At 39.5% G+C, this 17,346-nt stretch overlaps 1 long non-coding RNA gene across 1 annotated transcript; it reads left to right on the forward strand.

Annotated features, from left to right (window-relative positions):
• The first annotated feature begins 490 nt into the window (after positions 1–490).
• LOC125092357 (uncharacterized) lies at positions 491–14,643 on the forward strand. The gene is made up of 3 exons (XR_007124881.1): positions 491–554; positions 13,300–13,305; positions 14,122–14,643. It is a non-coding gene; the product is annotated as an uncharacterized LOC125092357 (long non-coding RNA).
• Positions 14,644–17,346: the final 2,703 nt, after the last annotated feature.

The raw sequence follows: 17,346 nt of genomic DNA on the forward strand, positions 1-17,346 counted from the left end.
CGAATGGGTCCCAGAGTGCAGAACTGCTGGTCCCTCTGGTGGGCTGTGCAGAGCACGACGTGAGTCGTTCTTCTCGACTGAACTGGTCAGGCCTTCCCGCTCTTCCCACGCCCCGCCCACCTCCCCTCTCCTTGCCCTGGATAATAATTCCCTGTGCAGGAACTGGCCCCATGTAGTGTGACCTCCCGAAACACAGCGAATCCCCATTCTTTGTACGCTTTTCAGGGACAAGGAACGCGGAAGTTCTTTCGGTTTAGCATTTAAGGGAAGCGTGTAGCATCAACCTCCCGGTTACTTCAGCTGACAGTCTGGAATCCAGCACCTCCCTGTCCTGATGCGCCCTTGCTCCTCGCTTGACCTCGCTCGGGTGTCCCCTCCCTCCCACGCAATTTCCTCTCCGTGTATTAACTGCTCTACATTGCAAAAGGCGAGAAAAGGGGCTCTCTCATTTGACCTTGAATTTACCTTGCCAGGATCCTTTTGAGTCCTCTTTCAGGGGCTTTTCAAACTTTGAATCAAAACCCGCTGTGAGAAATAGTTTGACAACTCCAGGTGTGTGTGTGTGTCCGCGCGCATGTCCGCATACATTTTATATTTAATACATGTATTTATACATAGAAATAGTTTATGCATATTAACGTTATTGAGAAATGTTTCTAAAACAAATTATCTTTCCATGTTACGCATTCTGCATTGTCTTATTCTATTGCATATCATTTTATCAACGGAGTAAAGGAGGCAAAATTGAAAACAACAAAGGCCTTTATTTGGGGGCTCAGAATTCTGGAGAAATCAGAAAAGGGTCTTGGTCATGAAAGGAAAGCAAGGGGTTTTTATGAGCAAGAAGGAAGGGGTGATTATATGATTTAGATAAGGAAGTGAAAAAAAAACTACTACTTTGGTGCTAACCAGTGGAGGCACTTCTGATTACTATCTTATCGTTTTATTGGTGCCATCAAACAAAACTGTCTCTGGTATGTATTAATTCACTTGACTGGGTTCCTAGGATCTGAATGCCAGTTCCTGTGTTTAAACCTTATGACCAACTGTATGTAAAATAGTTGCTGCTCCTGGCCTACTTCAAGAGTTCATGAGTTGGAAAGAAAAATGGAGCATTTTGATCAAGATTTTTTTTTTTCCTGGAAAAATATCAGAGATCAATATTATTCCTCGTTAACTGGAGTTTAAATGTTCTGTTCTGAACCTTAAGAGGTCTGCTCTGTATCTCAGGAACTAGTCTTTTGAAAATAGGTATATTCAGTTAACAGTTGTGTCTCATTTAGGGAGGTGGTCTTGAAAGGGGGTTCCCAAAGTTAGGCCCATACTGTGCAAGCAATCAGGTAATTTTTTAAAAAGCCTCTCTATGGAAACAAAAGAAAAACAAAGGAAAAAATGTTACTGGTTGGAGCAAATTATAAAACCATTGTGATCCTGAGTGCTGCCAGTGAGATTTCTAGATATCAAGTTCATACCATCTTCAGAGGGAGAGAGAGCAGGCGGAGGCGCTCTGATAAATTTTCCTAGTTTGCAGTCTGAGTATCTCTGGTGATCTTTCTGAATGGCCCATACAGCAAAAGGCATGAAGACAGTCTAAACACGGGCTGTTGTGACAGTTTCTCTGAAGTTTATCTCTCAAGTTGTCTAGCTCCAGTTTGCAGGGCTTCAGGAATGGCAACTTTTTTTTTAAGATTTTAAATATTTATTTGACAGAGACAGAGAAAGCAAAAGGGGGAGGGGCAGAGGGAGAAGCGGACTTCCCGCTGAGCGGGAGCCCAATGCAGGTCTGGATCCCAGGACCCAAAGCCAAAGGCAGACACTTAAGCTACTGAGCCACCCAGGCATTCCCAAAACAGCAATTTTAGTTCTCAGTGATTCCAAGTCAAAAGGAGGAAAGAAAACTAGAAACCTTAGTTGGAGAATCATAGCCAGATATCTGAGGACACCAGAATTCAGGATCCAGCACAGTTTTATGGGGAAACAACAATCCTCAATCAGAACTAGAATCTAATATCTGAACATGTGTGTTACTGCAGTTTTTTTTTCTCTCTTTAAAAAGAAAACTACAGGCCCAAAATGGTGTGACTTATGCCGAGTTCCCAAACTGGAACCTAATACCTAATGTAATTTCAGTTTCAATCTCCCCCAGAAATGTAATTTTTTTAATTTAAATTCAATTAATTAACATATATTATTAGTTTCAGAGGTAGGGGTCAGTGATTCATCCGTCTTATATGATACCCAGTGCTCATTATATCACCTGCTCTCCTTAATGTTTCCATCACCCAGTTACCCCCATCCTCCTACCCCCCTTCCCTCCAGCAACCCTCAGGTTGTTTCCTATGATTAAAGAGCCTCTTACCATTTGTCTCCCTCTCTTTCCCTATGACCCTCTGTTTTGTTCTTAAATTCCACATATGAGTAAGATCATATGATAATTTTCTTTCTCTGACTGACTTATTTCGCTTAGCAAAATACCCTCTAGTTCATTCCACCTCGTTGCAAATCCAGAAATGTAATCTTAACTGATGGGTCAGTCTGGAATTTTCCTCCTCAATGCCAAGGAGTCAGTCCTGTGGGGCCTCTCCATCCACCCCCACCCAAAGGAGGAAGAAGTAATCTGCATGATAAGATCCCCTGCTTCTTCCCCCAAGGGAAAGTGACCCTGCCTAGAACAATCCTTTTCTTTTACTAATAAGGTTCAGGCCCCACCTTCTTTCCTATAAACACCCTCCATTTTGTACAATTTCTCAAAGCTTCCCTCTATTTGCTAGATGGGGTGCTGCCTGATTCATGAATTATTTAATAAAACCAATTAGATCTTTAGATTTATTCAGTTGGGTTTTATTTCTTAACAGTCTCTAAAATCACCCTCATTTCCACCAAAGACAGCCAAATGAATACTAATTTGTAAAATAAGTCCAATTTCAACAACTTGGCCTGATTCTTTTCTGAAGTATAGCAAGAATAGTGATGGATTCTATAGCTTGTTTTAAATCTGCTTTACTGAAACTTTTCATAAGCAATTTTAGATTGACTTTTCAGCAGCTTCCTCAGGCTAAGAAGCCAACGCCAATAACTTGCCATCAGACTTTTGTATAATTAATAGCTATGGATTTGGGTGAATCCTCCCTTTTAGAGGTCCCCCAAATATCCTGAGGTTCCTGCTCCTGCCAGGGAGTGACCTCCCTTACTCATGTTGTAAGGCTGCTGGGAACCCTATAAGTAAGGTATCAGGCTTATTGTTCCAAGGGGCTTCATTGGCTCCATAAAGTCAGCCTTAGTTCCCTAAAGCTATTTGGTCATATCTGAGTCTATGCACTTCTCTCTCAAATACAAATTCCAGTCAAAGCCTTGGTAACATAACCAATGTTTACAATGGTGTTCTGTTACAAGGAGAGCAGATTCTTAATAAACTCTGCAAATAACTATAATTGCCATGAAAACAGAAATATTCACTGAGTTTCTAAACTCTGGAGGGGTCAGGTAGGGAGAAAAACACAAATGTTTCATATTTGTTCACAAAGGAATATTTAATCAAATTTCTGTTCATAGATAGCTTAAGAGGGAAAGTTTCCTTAAAGCTGGAAGAGCAAACATTAGAAAACCAGCAACGTTTCAAACAAGACTCATAAAAACTGTGATCATCTTCCTCAGTTTATTCCAGCGCATGTTCTTAATTCTTCTTGTTTGAATCCACATTTCACACTAGTTACAGAAATTCGTATCCTGTTCCGTCTTGTTATCAGAAACTTGTATTTATCAAAAGTCCTTTCCATGAATCTCCTTGAAGCTGAAACACATTTGCAAGAGCATCGAGTATAAAACAAGAACTGTAAATGACAAAAGATTCAGAATGGCCATGGTTCAAGATCCAATGAGAGTTCCATGAGAGTTCATTACAATGGAGCTGACAAAGAAATGTGGTTATTTCTGTGACACACAACACTTTAATCATTTCAATTACAAGTGATAACATTGTACCAGGACATATTAAAACTTTAGGAATTTACTATTATTTCTAGAGCAGTTATAGTAATAGCAATTCACCCATACAATATAACCCAAGGTTTATCATCACTTACCTGACCGTGCTTTAGCAATTTGACAATTTATTCAAAAAAGACTTCATTTCGAATTTGAATTGGGGGAAGTTTGTTAAAAATAACATAAGTTTTGGGGACGCCTGGGTGGCTCAGTTGGTTAAGCAGCTGCCTTCGGCTCAGGTCATGATCCCAGCGTCCTGGGATCGAGTCCCCACATCGGGCTCCTTGTTCTGTGGGGAGCCTGCTTCTCCCTCTGCCTCTGCCTGCCACTCTGTCTGCCTGTGCTCTCTCTCTCTCTCTTTAAAAAAAAAAAAAAGAAAAAAAAATAACATAAGTTTTTAAAACATCTGCCTAAATAGTATCACAGATAATTACAAAACTTAATACTCTTTTATTTATTATCCAAGGTGACAATAAAAGATTCTAAAAGCAAATAGAGAAGGTTACGTAGTTGTTAACAAAACTTAGCTCTTTTAATATTGAGAAGATCAGTTTCCTTAAGTAATCAAAGACCAGATAAAGACAAAACACCTCAAAAATTCAGTTTTCTTACCTGGAGTACTTTTTTACCTGGAGTCCGTCAAAGACAAAAACCTTTGTTTATACTTTCTTATTGGGAGTGGACCAATAATCTGAGAAAACTTTGTTGTTTTAACAGTGAGAGGAAACCAATTCTAATCTTGTACCAGTGTACCTTTGACATTAAAACTCATTCATTCCAGGGACACCTGACTGTAGAGCATGCGACTTTCTTTGGGTCTTGAAAAAAACTCATTCATTCCAATTGTTGTCCTGATCATGCATAATTTTTTTTTCAAAGATTCCCTTTTCACAAACTTTCTACAATGTTCATTCTTACATTCAGATTTTGTCTCTGTGTTCCCTCTTTAAATAACCGCCCTTGCTTTAGCACAAAACTTTCTTTTCCCTCAACAAAAAACACACTCCGTTTCTCATATCTTTCCTTATGGAACACATAACATCCTACTTTCTTGGCATATGAAAATGTTTCCTTATTATTTCTAGTAGGCTAAATTATATTTAGTAGAATTCTTAACTTTTAGAAACCTTGTTTTTCTTTTTAAGTGATCTCTATCCCAACATGGCGCTCAAATGATCCCAAGATCAAGAGGTACATGCTCTATGAACTGAGCCATCCAGGCACTCCAGGAAACCTTAATTTCTTTTCTTCCTTTTTTTTAGAGAGAGTGGGCAAGTGAGGGGTGGGCAGGGGGTGGGGAGCAGAGGGAGAGGAGAGAGAGAATCCTTTTTTTAAAAGATTTTTTAAAAATATTTTATTTATTTATTTGATAGAGACACAGCAAGAGGGAACACAAGCAGAGGGAGTGGGAGAGGGAGAGGCAGGCTCCCCACGGAGCAGGGAGCCCAATGCGGGGCTCAGTCCCAGGACCCTGGGATAATGACCTGAGCCAAAAGCAGCCACTTAACAACTGAGGCACCCAGAGAGAGAGAATCTTGAGTAGCTTCCACACCCAGTGCAGAACTGGACATGGGGATCTATCTCTCAACTCTGAGATAATGACCTGAGCTGAAATCAAGAGTCAGACAGATAACTGAGCCACCCAGGTGACCCTGGAAACCTTAATTTCTAATGAAAACTAAGAAGTAAGCAATTGTGGACTGTGATACTAGCACACTTTTTCTTTTAAGATTTTATTTATTTTTTATTTTTAAACACAATTTCTATTCCCAATGTGGGGCTCAAACCCATGACCCTGAGATTAAGAGTCAAATTGCTCTACCAATTTATCCAACCAGGTCCCCATCTTTTATTTTAGGATTTTTATTGCTAAGCAATCTCTACACCCAGCGTGAGGCTTGAACTCACAACCCTGAGATCAAGAATTGCACGCTCCACTGACTGGGCCAGCCAGCCGCCCCTATACCAGCATTCTTTAGACTGGCAAATTTATGAATACATTTCATAATTTTTAAAAACATATGCCTTCTTAGAGTAAATTTCTCAGTATAGCACAAAACATGTTTACCAGTAGACCTAAGTATCTTTAGTTTCTCTATAACAGTCAAACGTAAATAAGCTTATGTTTTAGCAATTAATGTTTCACTATTTTATCTGATTTGGAAATGGTCTAGACTATCTATCATGTAATTTAACTTAACAAAACTCTAAGGTTTTAAGTTACCAAAAAGGATTTGGAAAAACTATTTAAGTCGACATAAATATTGCTGAAAAGCTCGTTTACAAACTTTATCTTACTTACATCTATTTATTTAAATATTTTTATTATGTTCAGTTAGCCACTATATAGGACATAATTAGTTCTTGACGTAGTGTTCAATGATTCATTAGTTAAGCATAATATCCATACATCTATTTAATTCACTTGTTCTTAATAATTATGTTTAGATTAGTCATGAAAATTTCACAAGGCACTAAACAGCTAGCCATCACCTTTTAAGTTATATTCCTTGCTGACAAATTCTGTAACAGAGATAACATGAGCTAATTTGACTTTTGGCAAACCTAGGTAGAATAAAAGCTTTATATTTAATGCTGGCAACTCTAAAAACATACCTGTTTTAATTAAACCAACCAACTTCAATTAGCTTTTATATATTAAGGATTAAACTTAGAGCAAATGAATTGGAAACATATTTGGGTTCATTTCTATTACATCTCTGAGAACTTACTTTATATAAGCACTAATTTTCTTTAAGCCAATTAAACAGAACTCTTTTATAAATTAAATTTGGCCATACCCAGAGGTTAGTAAATACCACACGTGTATAACACCTATGAACAACAACAACAACAACAAAAAAAACAAATGGTAACCTTAAAGCTATTGTTTTAAATTTTTTAGCCTGGCTGGCTCAGTCAGAAGAGTGTGGGACTCTTGATCTTGGAATTGGCTGTGAGTTTGAGCCCCACGTTGGGGGTAGAGGTTACTTAAAAATAAAATCTTTTTTAAAAAAGTAGAATAAATTTTTTAGCCTTGAGACAAGTAGGATAATTCAGAACTCACTAGTTTATAAAAGAAAAATTGGATCCAAAGTGTTTTTCTGGCACATGGAATCAATCAGTTAAGGCTTCCTGCTCAGCTTAAACTTTTTCTGTTAATATTTGTGGAGAAGGCACTTACCATTTGTATCTTTCCTTGACAAGTAACATTATGGAAGCTCTGGGCTGGATTTTGGGCAAGGGTGCTTCTAGAGCCATTCATAATTTTAAAAAACTTCCCCCTCAACCAAGTTTTAGGAATAGATGCTGATCTACATATGAGTTCCCAGAGATATCACAAGACTTTTGAGATATATAGTGGATGTTTTCCGCTTGGTGAAAAGGAGAGGCTGAAGGATTTTCAGTTGTTTCTGGGGCTGTATTTCTAGTTTTGCCAAGATTTGTAGATAAAGACCATAGCTTTTAATCCCTCAAGGAACTGTGTTGTGGCTTAAATGACATCACAGGTTGATCTACCCTTCTGACTCTGTTATCCTCAGTTTGCTTCTTTCCCTCTGGGTATGTAGCTCTAATTTTAACTTAGGGGAGAGGCCTTAAAATTTCTATCAGGTGCTGAATACCAGCTTCTAATCTGGCCAACTTTTGACTACAGAGCTGCTTTTTAAACATTCTTGCCAGGTAAATAGGGTCTGTAGGGATTAGAAGGAATTGATGAGTGCCTTGTAAGGGCCCCAGCTGAAAAGAGATAGGTAAGAATTTCAAAACTGTCATGGGATATGAGACATTCCTACCACTTATAGTGTTTCTATATTCCGAAGAAGGGGGAAAGGAAGGTTGATGGGGCTTAACCCTAGCAGTGTTGCTCCCATGTCTTTAGGGTGAAGGGGAGGAGTGGGAGATAGACTTCTAGGTATGGAATGAATTAAGTCACTGGAATAAAAGGCACAGTATACAGAATTAGTCAGTGGTACTGTATTAGAGCTGTGTGGTCACAGATGGGAGCTACACTTATGGTGAATGTAGCATCATGTATAAACTTGTTGAGTCACTATGTTGTACACCTGAAACTAGTGTTATATTGTGTGTCAAATTCACTCAAAAAAAAAAAAGAGAGAGAGAGAGACCTCATCTCACCCTATTCCCAATAACATCTATTTGCCCTAAGGTATTGGATAGAAGTAAAGAAAGGTCCCCTCTTGTCCTCAGAGCTGCCCTATTCTGTTCTATGAGCATTGTTTCCCCACCCTGTTGTTTGTGTCCTTAGAGGGGAGAGTGCTCTTAGGCTGTTTGCGCCAGCTTTGTCTTTTAGGTAGCAAAGGTGGAGTTAAATTTTTTTGGAAAGTGTTTTCACAATTACTTTTGTCAACACCAAAGTATTGTTTAAAAGTTTTTTCTAAAGTATAATAATCAAAAACCAGATTCATTTGGCCATTGAGTACGTTGTTGATTTGCTTCTCCAATCTATAGTCTTTTGAAAAATCTTAGGGATAGTTTTATGTAAATCTTGAGCTAAAGTTGAGTTAAAATCTTCTGTTTTACCTATAGCTTTTCACTTAGAAAAATCATCAAAAGGCTTTGTCCAGCCTACTTTTCATTCATGCCCTTATATTCCCCTCACTTACAAGCATGTGTATAAGTTGATAAAGGTCAGAATTACCAGGTTTATACGTCTGAATAGCTAAAAAGAATTCCTTAGCAAATCCTAGAAGGTCTTCAAGGGCATTGGGAAGGTCCTTTGTAGCAGCTCACATTTCTGCCTTGGTCCAAGGAATATAAATGATTGATGAAGTCCTAGAACCTCCTTCATTAGGTTTAAGATTAGAAGGAGTTTGAATGACTGGAGCTCCAGAGGAATCTCCATCTTGATATTATAGAATGGAAGTTCTATAAAACTAGGATATACAGGACAGCCTGGATGGTGCAGTCAGGTAACTGTCTGACTCTTAGTTTGGGCTCAGGTCATGATCTCAGGGTCCTGAGATCGAGACTCACATCAAGCCCTGTGTCAGGCTCCATGCTCAGTGGTGAATCTGCTTGGGATTCTTTCCCTCTGCCTCTCCACTCAAGTGCATGTGCTCTCTCTCTCTCTCTCTCAAAATATATGAGTCAATAAATGTTTAAGAAAATCCTAGGATATTTGGGTGAAGAGCAGGAGGGAGAAGGTACAGAAAGAGCAACATCTATGGCAGTTTCTCAGAAGCTTTTTTGGTTTAGATCATCTCTGAGGGAGGTCAGAGTTGGCTTTAGAAAGTTAAGTTATTTTGGGGTAAGGAAGCAAGTTTAGAATGATTTAATTTCTCAGAGGCCTCTAAAAACTAAGTAAAATATGCTTCCTACTCAAGCTGCTTGGTCTCTTTTCTCTTTCCAATTGTGCGCGCAAATAGAATAATTTTGGAATCTCAGAAGATGCCAGGAGTGGCCACTGTAACACAAGTAGGATTGATTCAACAAGACAGAAACTTACAAGAAATGTCCCTATAACATACACCCAGCCAGGCAGGGGCTGCCCTCCTGCAGCAATTTTCCAAACTGAAAACTCAATTGAGTAATCACCAGACAGAAGAGAGTAACTGTAGTTCAGACAGACAAAAGCCTACATGGGAAAGACACCCCAAACCTGGGTCTGAGCCTCAATCAAAAAAAGGAAGTTTGGGGATAAGGGGTGGAGTGCTCTGGGCTGGCACAGTTGGTACAGCATGTGACTCTTGATCTTGGGGTTATGAGTTCGAGTCCCACCTTGGGCATAGAGCTTACTTAAAAAGAAAATTATGGAAACAGGGAGGTTTAGAACTAAAAGAACTCACCAGCAGAACCCTTAGCTGCTTGGTTATGCAAGTACCATGTTCAAATCCTGAGTCAGAGTGGTGCATCCCTTCGGATTCCATGCTGTTCTCACACCATTTATGTCAACTGAGAAAAGGAGGCAAAACTGAAAAAGAAGACAAGCCTTTGTTGATCTCAGAATTGCAATTCAGGTGCACAAATTCCAGAGGAGTGGGAAAAGTGTCCTGCTCATGTGGGGAAAGCAAGGGGTTCTTATGAGAAAGAAGCAAGCAGTAATTACATGATTTAGACAAAGAAAAGAAAAGAAAAAAAAAACCCTGGTAATTTGGTGCCAACTGGTGGAGCTGCTTCTAATTTCTACACTATTGATTATTTTATTGGTGCCGTCAAACACACCTGTCCCTGGTATGTATTAATTCACTTTACTGGCCTCATATAATCTGAATGCTAGTTGTTCTGTTGAAATTTTATGAGCAATTGCTTATGAAAGAATTGCTGCCTCTGGCCCAGTTTGATAGTTCCTTAGTTGCACAGAAAACTGGAGCTTCAGAAGGGAGTCTCTTGTGTCCAGAAATTGTATACAATTCCCCAATTTTTAAAAGATGCTGATTGGAAATCACTAAAATAATTACCATGCTGTCAATTTCAAAAGGACTCTACTATTGTTACTTTTTCATTTCCTTCCATCCTTTTCCCTAATCCGGGTTCTGGAACATCATTTCTGTTTTTCCCCCTCAACCCCTTACTCTACACCACACACTCTCTCTCTCTTTTTTTTAAAGATTTTATTTATTTATTTGACAGACAGATATCATAAGTAGGCAGAGAGGCAGAGAGGCAGAGAGGAGGAAGCAGGCTCCCCGAAGAACAGAGAACCCGATGCGGGGCTCAATCCCAGGACCCTGAGATCATGACCTGAGCCGAAGGCAGAGGCTTTAACCCACTGAGCCACCCAGACGTCCGTACACCACATTCTCTTGTCCATCTCTGTGTTTATAGTTTAACCACACTTGCTCTGGAAGGAAATTTTCCTGTATAATTATCAGATTCTGGTGTTCCCCATGAGGCCTGCTTACAGAAATGCTGGACTTAATAACTACCGATAAACTGGCCTGCTTAGGAGAGGAGGGCAAATGAATCAGTATTTCTGAATTTCCTGGAAGAAGACACAGACAGGCCTTCTGGCAAATGTACAGGACGTAGGCTAACTTGCTTCTAAACACCACAAAAGGCATTAAATGATATAGATAAGGATTTCCTTGATTCTAGAAGGCGATAAAAAAGAAAGCCACTGAACCTACCATATCGATCCATTTAAAAAAAAAAGTGACCATGTTCCAACTCTCACATACTTTTGACTCTGAGATTCTAAGAGGACAGCAAATTATTTGCCTACCAGTATAGTGGAATCAGAATTCAAACATTTTGGGGTGCCTGGGTGGCTCAGTGGGTTAAGCCTCTGCCTTTGGCTCAGGTCATGATCTCAGGGTCCTGGGATTGAGCCCCACATCGGGCTCTCTGCTCAGCAGGGAGCCTGCTTCCCCCCCAACCCTCACCTGCCTCTCTGCCTCCTTGTGATCTCTGTCTGTGAAGTAAATAAATAAAATCTTTAAGAAAAAGAATTCAAACATTTCAGAATAAGTGGGGCTAGGTGGACATGAGAGACTCTTAAATATATTGATCCTGTGGTTCCCACAACAGCCTGTATTTCACATCCCAATTCCTTTCACCAAAACAAAACTGAGAGGAAGAAAGATGACTTAAGGTTTCAGGAGTTACACATACCTAAGCTCGCACTTGGAGATCAGAGAAGGGCAAGGGCAAGGGTCTTAAACAGAAGAGTCTAGCTCACCTTATCTAATCTCCACACCTTAAATATTTACTCTGAACCTCCTAGTCCTATTTCCTCTTATCCAGTTGGAATTACTCCCATTTGCCTGCTCTTTCTCAACCCTTCAAACCCTAGCTGCGGACTGAAAACTCAAATTTACATAAACACGAAAATCAGCCAATACATACTCCGATTTCCTTTTTCGTACTATTACTGAGGCAGAGTAACAGTGGGGCATGTGAGGCCCAGGAAACATAAATGACTTGTCTGAGACCAGCCAGCCTTCTGTGGCAGAACCAGGACTAGAATTTCCAGCTCCTGACATCAGATCAGGCCTATTGCTCTTTTAAAGAGCAGTCTGAGGGAAGGGAAGCCAGGACAATAAATAAAAAGGAAGAAGGTAGGACGCTAGTCCACCTTGCTCACCCTGCCACCCATTCCAGATCTGAAAGTACAGCAGTGGAGGAAACTCTGGTTTGGAATGCTAAGGATCTTGGTCTGATCTTGGCCCTGAGTTCAACACTTGATCTTCCTGACCTTGAGTAACTAATTTTCTTCCTTGGCTTCCTTTTGCTCATCTGTCAAATAGGGCAAATGTCGTTGACTTGGATGGGAGGATGTGTGAATGTGTTCTACAAGCAGCCTTAATCATGAAAGGCAAGATGCTCTTTCTTTGGCTAATCTGTTTCCACCAAAGAAACCCAGAGGTGAACACTGAGGCTTCAGACAGATGATTTAAGCAGCTTGAGTTGTCTCAAGTTCATTGTGATGATTTCTGACAGGTAGAGCAAGAAATCAAAGTCAACTCCAACTGGAGAGTCTCTGGGTGTTTCAATGATTCCTCCTCTGGTGTTTCCTGCTGTTAATTTATATAAGAAGAAAGACACCATTTCCATTCAGAATCTTTCTTTTTTTCCATGGAGAGGGGAGGTCCAGTAATGCTTCTTGGTCTTCCCATATTTGCCCTATTTTTCTATTCTATCTGGGAAGCTAGCCTTTCCTTATCTCTCTTGCTATTCTAGCAATGATTACTTGGATGGGGATTGACATGGGTCCGGAAAGCATAAGAGAGAAAGTTAATGATGGAAAGGATTACAATAAATAGCTCAGACACTCCTTTATTTTATGGGTCTGAGATGATTTACCCAGATATAAGAGGTAATTTGCCCAAGCTAGTAGAGGGAGTTAAAGACATTAAGAATTTAAACATACTTGATTTAATAAAGCCCTATTAAGAGACTTCCTCTCCCCCCAGGCAAATTAGAAAATCCACTCACATGGACGTTAATAATCTCAGTGTAGGTACCTAAAATTATGTATCACTCTATACAATGTTGCAACTGTAATAGAATTAGGATATGGCGATGATTTACTAATTCTACCCATATCAGAACCACCTATGGGACTTGTTAAAACCCAGGTTGCTAGATCCCAATCCCAGAATTTCTGGTATAGTAGGTGAGGTCTGATAATTTGCATTTCTAACAAATTCCCAGGTAATGCTGATACTACTGATACAGAGATCACACTTTGAGAATCACAGGACTATGGATATGCTAGTTTCCATTTTTCTAGGATTCGACAAAACTGTGTAAAGAGAAATCTGTCTTTTATCTTTTGTTAGTACCTTTTCTCCCAAATCTTGGTTCTTTGCTAACAAATAATACACTTAGAATATTGGTAGAAAAAGGCTTAAGGCAGAGGTTCAAAACTGTTAGTCTGAGTCACATAAGTGCTTGTTAGAGATGCAGATTCCTGCCACCTTCTCCCTAACCTGACCCCTCAGAATGCAATGACCTAGGCTCTTTGATGCCAGGGATTTTGTCCTGATCATTGTTTATAGCACTAGGGTCTGGGTGTTCTATAAGGGACTGTTGAATGAGTGAATGAATGAGTAATCATGGAATCATACCTTCTGGTAATAACGTCATTGTACTGTACCCTCCCACACTTCTTTCATTGTTTTAAGGTTCTACTCTAGGCTTTGCTGGTAGATATAAAATAAACACAGACAACTGTCACAAGTAGGGCAGTACACACAGAATCTCAGCTGTAGAAACCATTTCAAAATATAAATTTGCGGGTGCCTGGGTGGCTCAGTGGTTAAGCCTCTGCCTTCGGCTCAGGTCATGATTTCAGGGCCCTGGGATCGAGCCCTGCGTCAGGCTCCCTGCTCCGTGGGGAGTCTGCTTCCCCCTCTCTCTCTGCCTACTTGTGATCTCTCTTTGTCAAAGAAATAAATTAATAAAATCTTTAAATATATATATATATATATATGATATAAACATATATATTTATATCTCATATATATATATATATATATATATATAATTTGTTCTTTGGCATACACTGTGTCAAAGGCTGCCCATATTAATAACATTATTATGAAATAGTAATATTTCCTTTGATAAGCAGGACAAAACCCATCCATGATCTTAAACACATATCCATCTCCTTGTAACAATTCCCATCTCTACCCAGTCATCACAAGTCACTTCTATGTCTTCACGGGTATAGAGGAGACTGGGCTTGGGCCATGTGACTTGTACAGCCAACAGGACATCAGCAAACATGATGCAGAGACTTGATAAGCGTTTGCATAGGAGTGAGTCTTTCCTTCTTGGAACCCAGCTGCCATGCTTTAAGAGAGCCAATCGAACCTACCAGCAGATGAGAACCCATGTGGAGGAGAACTATGCACTCTAGCTGACCAACACCAACTTCCAGAATTGTGAATGAAACTATCTTGGATATTTCAGCCCCAGTAGAGCTCCCAGCTGATTGCAGCTACTGAATGAGCAACCCAGTTGAATGAGTGACCTTAGTCAATATCACCCAGAGCAGAAAAACCACCCAGCTGAGCCCAGCTAGTATACAGATCATGACAGATAATAAAGGGCTATTCTCCTTACCACAAAAATAGACGTTGAATGAGGGCATTCTCTACTTTCAATGGGATTATACTCATTCATTTGCAGATGTTTTTTATTTAATTTAATTTTTAAGATTTATTTGTTTGAGAGAGAGAGAGCACAAGGGGCAGAGGGAGAGGAAGACAGACTCACCACTGAGGAGGGAGCCCGACATGGGACTCGATCCCAGGACTCTGAGATCGTGACCCAAGCCTGAATCAAGAGTCAGACACTTAACTGACTGGGCCACCTATGCACCCCCTACTGATTCTTTTTTTAAAAGTATGCTTTTGAAAAGAAAAGGTAACTAAAGTTTAGTTGTTTAGGCTCCATATTTAAACCTGATTAGGAAAATTTTTGGAAGAAACTATCATTTATCACAAAGGAATGGCATGTAAGGAAAGAGGAATGATGATCTTCATTTAAGGACATAGCCTTTTTACTGGGAAACTCTCCTCTCTTAGGAAACATTCCATTGAAAGCACTTATCTTCAGGGACACTTCTTATTTGTGAAGAAACATATGGATGTAATTCCTTAAAGGACTGGGAAGAATTTTTCAAATTGTCTAGCTCAACTCCATTTATTAGGGCTGAAGAAAATAAAGGCAAGGATCTCAGTTACTTGCCAAGGTCACTTAAATGTAGGAAATTGCCCACCAAGTGGTGAGGTACATACATGCGTCTTATGAATTTACTGCTACTGATGACTCAGAGAATAAGCCAAAGAACTCAGAGCATAAGCCAACCTACAATGAACCAACCTACAATGAATCAATAGTGCTCTTTTCTGAAAGCAAACATATAAACATTATATATATATATATAAATAATTAGGCCATCACTGAAAAAAAAAAAGCTGTGATCTTTTAATTTTATTTTGTAAAGTAAGTACTACACCCAACATGGGGGTTGAACTAATGACCACGATCTTGATCTCATGACTTGAGATCAAGAATTGCATGCTCTACCAACCCAGCCAGCCAGGTGACCCTGTGGTCTTTTTTCAGAGTTTTCTATCATACTTTTTGTACTCCATTCACCCAGGCTCCATTCCTCACCACTGTGCACAAAACTTAGGTCTTTATTTCTGTCATCAATCTCTCTATGTTAGAGAATGAGGAATTAAAAGCTATAGAGAAACACCAAACATTGGCAAGGATGTGGAGCAACTAGAACTCTCATTTGTTGCTGGTGGGAATGCAAAATGATACAGCCACTTTAGAATACAGTTTGGGAGTTTCTTACAAAACTAAATATACTCTTACTGTATGATACAGCAATCATACTCCTTAGTATTCACCCAAAGGAGGTGAAAACTTATGTCCACATAAAACCTGCACCCGAGGCTTATAGCAATGTCATTCATAATTGCCAAACTTGCAAGCTAGTAAGATGCCTTTCAGTCGGTGACTGGATAAATTGTAGTCCATCCAGACAATAACCTATTATTCAGCACCAAAAGTAATTGAATTATCAAGCCATGAAAAGACATGGAGGAAACTTAAATGTGTATAACTAAGTGCAAGAACCCAATCTGAAAAGCCTACTTACAGTGTGATTCTAACTAAATGACAATTTGACAAAGGCAAAACTACAGAGATAGCAAGATCAGTGCTTGCCATGGGTTGTTCGGCATGTGTGGGGGAGACTTAGGGATGGATAGGCAAAGTACAGAAGATTTTTAGTGCAATGAAACTACTCTATGATACTATAATGGTGGATACATGTCATTATACATTTGTCTACACCCATGGAATGGAAACACTAAGAGTGAACCATAATGTAAACTATGGACTCTGGGTGATGGTATGTCAATGTAGCTTCATCAGCTGTAACAAATGTTCTACTCTGGTGGGGGATGGTGATGATGGGGGAGGCTGTGGATATGGGGGCAGGGGGTATGTATGAAATCTCTGTTATTTCTGCTCAATTTTCCTGTGAACCTAAAACTGCTCTAAAAAATAAAGTCTATTTTAGGGCACCTGGGTGGTGCAGTTGGTTCAGCCACCAACTCTTGGTTTCAACTCAGATCATGGTCTCAGAGTTGTGAGATCAGACCCCACACCGGGCTCCACACTCAGTGCAGAATCTGCTTGGAATTCTCTCTCCTTCTCCATCTCTCCTGCTAGTGCTCTGTCTCTCAAACAAATAAATAAATCTTTAAAAAATAAAGACTATTTAAAAACCTGTAGAGATAGTTTCGACATATTTGAGTGGCTTTGGCCTCTACTCATGTTCCTTGGCTGACTGTGCATTACTGGGCATTCATTACCTAGGTTGAGAAATCACCTGCTTCCCTTTCATTGCCATTTCAATTCTCTGATTTTGACCTTCTTTATTTTTGACCACATGGCTTATGTTGGCTATTTCCATGCTTATGATAAAATAAATTTTATTAAAATTCATTCTGGTTGTACTTAAATAAGCTTAGACATTTAATTTTTTAAAAGGTCATTTTAAAATTTTGCAAAATATTGGCACACATGAAATCACTGGTTTATGGGGAACAGAGGGTTTTTTTTCTTCTTTTAAAAACACTTGGTCCCTTGGGGTGCCTGACTGGCTCAGTCAGTACACCATGTGACTCCTGATCTCCGGGTTGTAAGTTTGAGCCCCACACTGGGTATGGAGATTACCTAAAAATAAAATCTTAAAAAAACAAAAACAGTTGGTCCACAAATCCCTGCTCTTCAGAAATTTGTCCTACATACTTTGTACTTACGTTTTCAAATACTGTATACCTTAACTTCTCCACTCCCCTTCATATCCTTTTCCCTAAGTGCTGTTAGTAACACTGCAGTCTATGAATGGAAATTTTCTCTTCGTAGCCT

The sequence above is a fragment of the Lutra lutra genome, chromosome X (genome assembly GCF_902655055.1).
Source record: "Lutra lutra chromosome X, mLutLut1.2, whole genome shotgun sequence".
Classification (NCBI taxonomy): Eukaryota; Metazoa; Chordata; class Mammalia; order Carnivora; family Mustelidae; genus Lutra; species Lutra lutra.